Source organism: Salmo salar, chromosome ssa25 (genome assembly GCF_905237065.1).
Source record: "Salmo salar chromosome ssa25, Ssal_v3.1, whole genome shotgun sequence".
NCBI classification, from domain to species: Eukaryota; Metazoa; Chordata; class Actinopteri; order Salmoniformes; family Salmonidae; genus Salmo; species Salmo salar.
This window is the reverse complement of record NC_059466.1, coordinates 24,769,457-24,777,134: the sequence shown is the minus strand read 5'-3', so window position 1 is coordinate 24,777,134 and position 7,678 is coordinate 24,769,457. Positions and strand designations below refer to the sequence as shown.

The following is a 7,678-nucleotide window of genomic DNA, read 5'->3' as shown; positions in this document are numbered from 1 at the left end:
ATTCAATACCAGGCTGAGCTGAAGTTGTATGTCCGCACCACTAATTTACCCCTTCCACCTCCCGCATGCACAGGAAGGGGGAAGCAATTTAATGCGGCACACAGCAATCAATAGCAATTAGGCCTATCCCTGACTAATCCTATTGAGAAGGAGAGGGGCATCCTGGGAGATAGCCAAGAGAGGATGGCTATGTCCCAAATGGCACCATATTCCCTATATAGTCCACTACTTTTAGACCAGATCCCTATGTGAATGGGCCCTGGTCAAAAGTAGTGCACTATGTAGAGAATAGAGTGCCATTTGGCACACACCCAGGACCTTGGGGCTCAGAGACAGAAAGCTGCAGCAGCACACCTGGGTACAAATACTATTTGAAATCTTTCAACAACTTTTGCATCTAAAGCTTTAGCCTGCCTGGAGTGCCAGATAAGCAGGGTTTGCCGTTTCGTCACTGTTTTATTGCTTCCATTATGCCAGGCAAGCTCCATAAAACACAGATGAAGTAAATGCTTTCAAATACTATTTAAACCCAGGTCTGTAAAGCAGTTGACTGTGCTCTGTCTGGTGTGTAACGCTGGTTGGTGTTTTTTTCTCTCGTCTTCTTGCTGCCAGAGACAAAAGGAAAATAAAACTTGTTTGTTTTCAGTTTCCACAGGATGTGCCAACTTGGTGACTAGACGATTAATTGCTCTTCTGTTTTCTGCTCTACTCTTCGTCTTGCTTTAGAATCGATTTTTTGAGACACACCCCCCCATCCCCCACCCCACCCACCTCTTAGTTTTAAAGGGCTGACACTCCCAATTAGACGTGAATGAGCCCATTCCTACCAGGGATAGGAGAGTTTGTATTGGATATATATAATTAAGATGAATTACAGTCGGAACAAATAATGCATTCCCTTGCAACTATGTAATTTTGTTACTGCAACAATGGTGTTTATTCTGAAGCATACCATTCATTCTGAACAGCCCAGAGGGAAGAGGTAACTTTAGTATTGAAAATGTCTGCTTTCAAAGACAGTTTGATTATTTATTTTTAAAGAAAATTGCAAGTCATAGAAAACAGAATACGTGCAGTCACAAACACAATTCAATCTAAAATACATTCAAAGAAAAAGGTCTTCTCAAAAGTACTGACGTTATGAAAAGATCCCCAGGAGAAGAAAATTGACAGATTTTCTACTCCTTCATTCAAAACACTGAAAAGTGCTGAAATGTTTATAATCTTTGATCATCATCGAGCAGGGAGGTATAAAAACATCAACACAAAGAAAAACTTAATTAACTTATCTTTGAGCTACAGACCAAAACTTTCCAAACAACAAGTCATGGCTTGTGGTGGTGGGTGGCTATATTTGAGGCCACAAGCATGGTGGCATGACGGCACCAGAAATTTCCCAACCAGTCAGTGAATCCCCTTACTTCTAGGTTACAATTGACATAGAATCACAGCTGTCTGTTTATTCTGACTAGACCCTGATGTCAGGTTGCAAGCAAACAGAACCAGTCCAGTGTAATGTTCATTAGGCCACAAAATAGAAAAAGTTTAAAAATGTAAAACAAAAACGTTAGCAAATTCTCATTTCTTATTGGACAATTTAAGTTCCTCCCCATTTCAGTAAATGTTTCTCAGTTTGGTGCTTACCTGGTGTGTCCATGGCTCAGGCACTGACAGTAGCTGGAAGGCCGATATACATTTTACAACCCATGTAGACGGAGCTGACCACACCTTTCCTGCTCTGGGGATCATAGATGATGTACTGGGTACACAGGGCCTAGTCCAAGCCCATCAGGGCGTGGTAGGCTGCAGTAGACAGGGTCTGGGTCACATCACTGTCTGGTTTAGGCTGTCGGGCCAGGATCTGGCCCCCTGCCTCTCTCACCACCTGGAGGAGCTCGTCCCGGGGGGGGCTTCCTGAAGGAGCCCATGAGGTAGAAGAAACAACCATCGAACAGTGGGGGCAGCTGGGGTAGAGAAGAGGAGAGTGGAGTATAGTAGAATAGAATGAAATAGTAAAAAAGAGCAGAGTAGAGAACAGTCAAATAGAATAGTGTAGTAGAATCAAATTCAGTAGAGTAGAATAGGAAGATGGGGGAGAAACGAGAGAAGGCTTTAACGTCAAAAGTCAAATAAAACATGTGTTATTAAAACAAAAACGCATTTCTGTGGACGAAGGAAAATGAAACCAAATATTCTTCTTACAAGGAGAAGTGAGGCGGTTTCATTTGTTTCATCAATCTTGTAAATTACGGTAGGCAAGCCCTTAGAAATTCATCAAAGCCCTGCGCATACAGAGGGAGAATAAAGAGAACAGAGATCTGTATCTCCTTCCTGGATCCTAAATGATACTAACCATTCTAGTGCCTCGGGATTAAATCAGTCCCACTAAGAATAGCCTAGTGTCTGAACAAAGTGTCTGGACAACAGAGAGAATTTCTTCTTGTTCTGTAATGAGTTTAAATGAGGCTGAATCACTGCAAAAATCACAGCCAGAACCTTTCAATTCTTACTTAACCACAACAATGGGGCAGCTTTCATTCTATTCCATTCTACTCTAATATAGCACAGAATTGTTGAATACTCACTTCTGATTGGCTAGAACGGCATTCTAGAGTGGACATTAAAACCAGATATCGGGACAGTTGGAAAAGATATAACCATGCAATCATGATGCAATCATGATGCAATATGCGCCTACACATGCAGACCATACTAAAGCTAAACCAACAACCACACAAACTGAAATTGGATACATTGTAAACGCAGGTCCAACGAGGGAAAAACACTTAGCTAGCTAGCATTAATTTGTTTTAACGGAAACATTTTTTCTTGGAGCATCTGTCATGGTGAGTGATGAACATGAATTTCTCTGGTCCCCTCCGCCGCTAAAGCTGTCAAATCCTCCCACATGTTTTTAGTTTGACCAGCTGTTTTCAGCGACTGATATTTTTGAACTCTGTTGTCATATTGGCAGGTTTGCTAACAAACTATCTAGCGGTAAATGTGTGCTTCATATTGTTTCTTTGGCAACTGTGGTATAAGCGGCATAAACGCCGACATTCTGTACATTATCTTGGAAAAAAGGACTCCGCTGCGTCGTCCATTATTTCCAAGGTAATGTACAGAATGTCGGCATTTATCCTTTACTTATATTCTACTATATTCAATTTAATTCTACTCTATTATATTAAATTCTACTATATTCAATTCTACTCTATTATATTAAATTCTACAATATTCAATTCAATTCTACTCTATTACATTAAATTCTACTATATTGGGGCAGAATTGTAATGACAATGCTTTTCAAGCCAAGAGCCATCACTGCAGCTTTTTTACCATCTCGTCAGTTTAGTGGCTGTGTATTCAGGTGCCTCTACGGAGTGCACTAATCCACTCAATTGTTTTCTGCTGGAAATGGGTACTCTCCAGAGTTGTAGATTTAGCAGGTTCATTGCCTCCATTTTGTTTTGTTCCTTGCTTGCAGGGGTGTGGGTATGTGCACATTTGAGTGTGTTACCTACCAGTCTGTGTCTGTTAATGCAGCTGCGTTGAGGTCCTTCTGCTTCATGGTTACTCCCGGCCATCCAGCCATCTGTCTAAAGGCACACCTCTACCCCTTTGAGAAGAGAGAGAGAGACAGGGGACAGCAATAGCTTAGAGGAGTGCAGAGAACTTAAACTCACCTTAGCCAAATACATTTAAATTAAGTTTTTCACAATTCCTGACATTTAATCCTAGTAAAGATTCCCTGTCTTACGTCAGTTAGGATCACCACTTTATTTTAAGAAAGTGGAATGTCAGAATAATAGTAGAGAACTATTTATTTCAGCTTTTATTTCTTTCATCACATCCCCAGTTGGTCAGAAGTTTACATACACTCAATTAGTATTTGGTAGCATTGCCTTTAAATTGTTTAACTTGGGTCAAACGTTCCAGGTAGCCTTCTACAAGCTTCCCACAATAAGTTGGGTGCATTTTGGCCAATTCCTCCTAACAGAGCTGGTGTAACTGAATCATGTTTGTAGGCCTCCTTGCTCGCAAACGCTTTTTCAGTTCTGCCCACACATTTTCTATAGGATTGAGGTCAGGGCTTTGTGATGGACACTCCCAATACCTTGAATGTTGTCCTTAAGCCATTTTGCCACAACTTTGGAAGTATGCTTGGGGTCATTGTCCATTTGGAAGACCCATTTGCGACCAAGCTTTAACTTCCTGACTGATGTCTTGAGATGTTGCTTCAATATATCCACATAATTTTCCGTCTTCATGATGCCGATCTATTTTGTGAAGTGCACCAGTCCCTCCTGCAGCAAAGCAACCCCACAACATGATGCTGCCACCCCCATGCTTCACGGTTTGGATGGTGTTCTTCGGCTTGCAAGCCTCCCCCTTTTTCCTCAATTTTCTTCCTCCAAACATAACAATGGTCAGTATGGCCAAACAGTTCTATTTTTGTTTCATCAGACCAGGGGACATTTCTCCAAAAAGTACGATATTTGTCCCCACGTTCAGTTGCAAACCGTAGTCTGGCTTTTTTTAATGCCGGTTTTGGAGCAGTGGCTTCTTCCTTGCTGTTCTTCCTTGCTGAGCAGCCTTTCAGGTTATGTTGATATTGGACTTGTTTTACTGTGGATATAGATACTTTTGTACCTGTTTCCTCCAGCATCTTCACAAGGTCCTTTGCTGTTGTTCTGGGATTGATTTGCACTTTTCGCACCAAATTACGTTCATCTCTAGGAGACAGAACACGTCTCCTTCCTGAGCGGTATGACGTCTGTGTGGTTCCATGGGGTTTATACTTGCGTACTATTGTTTGTACAGATGAACGTGGTACCTTCAGGCGTTTGGAAATTGCTCCCAAGGATGAACCAGACTTGTGGAGGTCTACAATTTTTTTCTGAGGTTTTCGCTGATTTCTTTTGATTTTCCCATGATGTCAAGCAAAGAGGCACTGAGTTTGAAGGTAGGCCTTGAAATACATCCACAGGTACACCTCCAATTGACTCAAATTATGTCAATTAGCCTATCAGAAGCTTCTAAAGCTAGGACATAATTTTCTGGAATTTTTCAAGCTGTTTAAAGGCACAGCCAACTTAGTGTATGTAAACTTCTGACCCACTGGAATTGTGATACAGTGAATTATAAGTGAAATAATCTGTCTGTAAACAATTGTTGGAAAAATTACGTGTCATGCACAAAGGAGATGTCCTAACCGACTTGCCAAAACTATAGTTTGTTAAAAAGAAAATGATGGAGTGGTTGAATAACTCCAACCTAAGTGTATGTAAACTTCCGACTTCAACTGTATCTGAAGAAACCATTTGAGAAATTAAAGAACTGTGTGATGACTAAAAGTAGAATGCGCGCAACACACTTATGGCCGTTGGCTAATGACGCAACACAGATTAAAATAAAGCAAGCTTTAGTGTAGTATCTCTCTCCACTCTTCAAGTCCCAATTGAAAGAGAAGAACTGACAGTAGTGGTTTTTCCACATAAGAGCAAGGAGGCACTTTTTAAAACCTGGAGCATCGTTTCCAGCTTTCCACTCTACAGGTCCCAAGTGTATGAAATTAATATTGTATAAAAGCAGTGTTTTTCCCACATAGCATTTTTCCCACATAAACTAATTTAGTACTAGGACCTGGTCTGGTGGTAGTGCTTTCAAACCAGTGACTAGGCTACATATGGCCCCTAGTGGCAGGGGTTTGATCCCGCATCTGCCTTATTCCGCTTTACTTCACTAATCTCTTTCAATTCTTACTGTAATGTCACAATTAAACATAAAAAGTCTGGAGGGGGGATTATGTTTTTCCAAAACGAGACTGAGCAGAAGTTGCATACAGGGAGATATTGAAAAAGCTATAGAATGCATCGCAAATTGCACCCCATTCCCTACATAGTCCACTATTACCGACCAATGCCCATAGGGTTTTGGTAAAAAGGCTGCTACTTGGGAAGCGGACATAGTTTTGTTGTGTTGCTCAGCACTGAGAAAGCACAGTCAGGACTAAAATAAAAATAACTTTAAGGGGAGGGAGGGCTGCTTTAAACTTTTCTATTGGTTGGAGTAATTTATGGACATTGGCAGCATCCAAAATGGCACTCCATCCCCTATATAGTACACTACCAGAGCCCCATGGGCCCTGGTCAAAAGAAGTGCACTATATAGGAAATAGAGCACCATTTCAGACACAACTCTTCCTCCACTAAAATAAGAAGCATTAAGGGGATGGAGGGTTGCTTTAATTACTCATGCAAATAACACGCCCTAAAGCTTAATGACGAGCCAGGTAACCATGCACTTCTGAACACCTCCACAATCTCTTAGATTCATAGCAACATCAATTTTAACGACTCATGATGCTGTTGTGCCTGGCATGATGATATGGAGACATTAACATATTACAATGCGTGCAAACTCCCCATCAACACACAACAGTGTTATCTTGATCACTGCCCAACCGCAGCAGAGGCAGCTACAATGTCTTTCCTCATGAGGACAGTTCCCATATGAACACACACAGATAGTCACACACACAACACACACTCACGGATACACACACACACACACACACACACACACACACACACACACACACACACACACACACACACACACACACACACACACACACACACACACACTCGCTCTATAGCAGTCATCAGGCATAATTACATTTACTCGTGCCCCTTAATTACAGCTTTCATTTGGAGGGACCCTGCGAGGCCTCAGCGGGGGGAAGAGATACCGGGGTTAATCCCGGCTCTGCTCCACTACAGACTATTGGGCCAGCTAGTTAGCCCTGCCGCCACCACTAGCAGAGGGGCCATTAGCATATCAGCTAATTAGATTCACGGAGATGGAGGAGGAGAGGGAGGGCAGGGGGGGCTCTAAAGCCCAGGCTCAGACAGAGGACTTTAGGCTGCCTGGCTTGACTGGCAGGATCCTGGGCACTGAAGGTGTACACTATAGACAGGGCACAGAGAGCAGAAGGTCAGACAAAGTTGTGGAATGGGGAGAGGGGTGACTGGGGTACATGGAAAAGGGGACAGAGAGGGGTGGGGTGCGGCAAAGGTGTTGGGAAAAACAAAATGTGCTCAATCTTGACAAGACACGCACACGCAGGTATGTCCACACTTAGCACAGGCACACGCACAGACAGACACACAGTCAAATAACACCAAGGTGCCAGACACCTTGATGACAGTCGTTCACTTTATTCCCCTTTGACGTAGACTAGGCTGCCTGTGAATATCTGGTGTATTTTATTGTTGCTGTTAGGAATAGACTGCTAAAACAACTGCATGGAAATTGTAATCAAGCAGAAATCAAGCACAAGAGGAGAGTTTTAGTCTGTGATTTCTATCCATTTTGACGTCGGGTCCTCTGACAATTTACAACTCTCCCTTTTTCAATCCACTATTTTTTCTTGTGGAGGTTTGCCTGTACACTTACATATCTACATTTTTCATATCGTTTTCATATTCATCATCTCCAGCACCACTCCAACATCAACATATGTGAAAATTGAGCATTTCTATGTTTTGTGTAAAAAAATATTGAGCAAGATAAGCGTTTCCAAAGACATCATTGGTGTGCATCATGTGATTTTAACCAATTATGACAATGCAGTGCCTGCAAATGCAGTGCCTGCTTATCGTCCTCTGTCTGG

At 42.1% G+C, this 7,678-nt stretch overlaps 1 pseudogene; it reads right to left on the bottom strand.

Annotated features, from left to right (window-relative positions):
* Positions 1 to 133: 133 nt before the first annotated feature.
* LOC123730557 (BRCA1-associated RING domain protein 1-like) lies at positions 134 to 3,587 on the bottom strand (annotated as a pseudogene).
* Between the last annotated feature and the right edge of the window lie 4,091 nt (positions 3,588 to 7,678).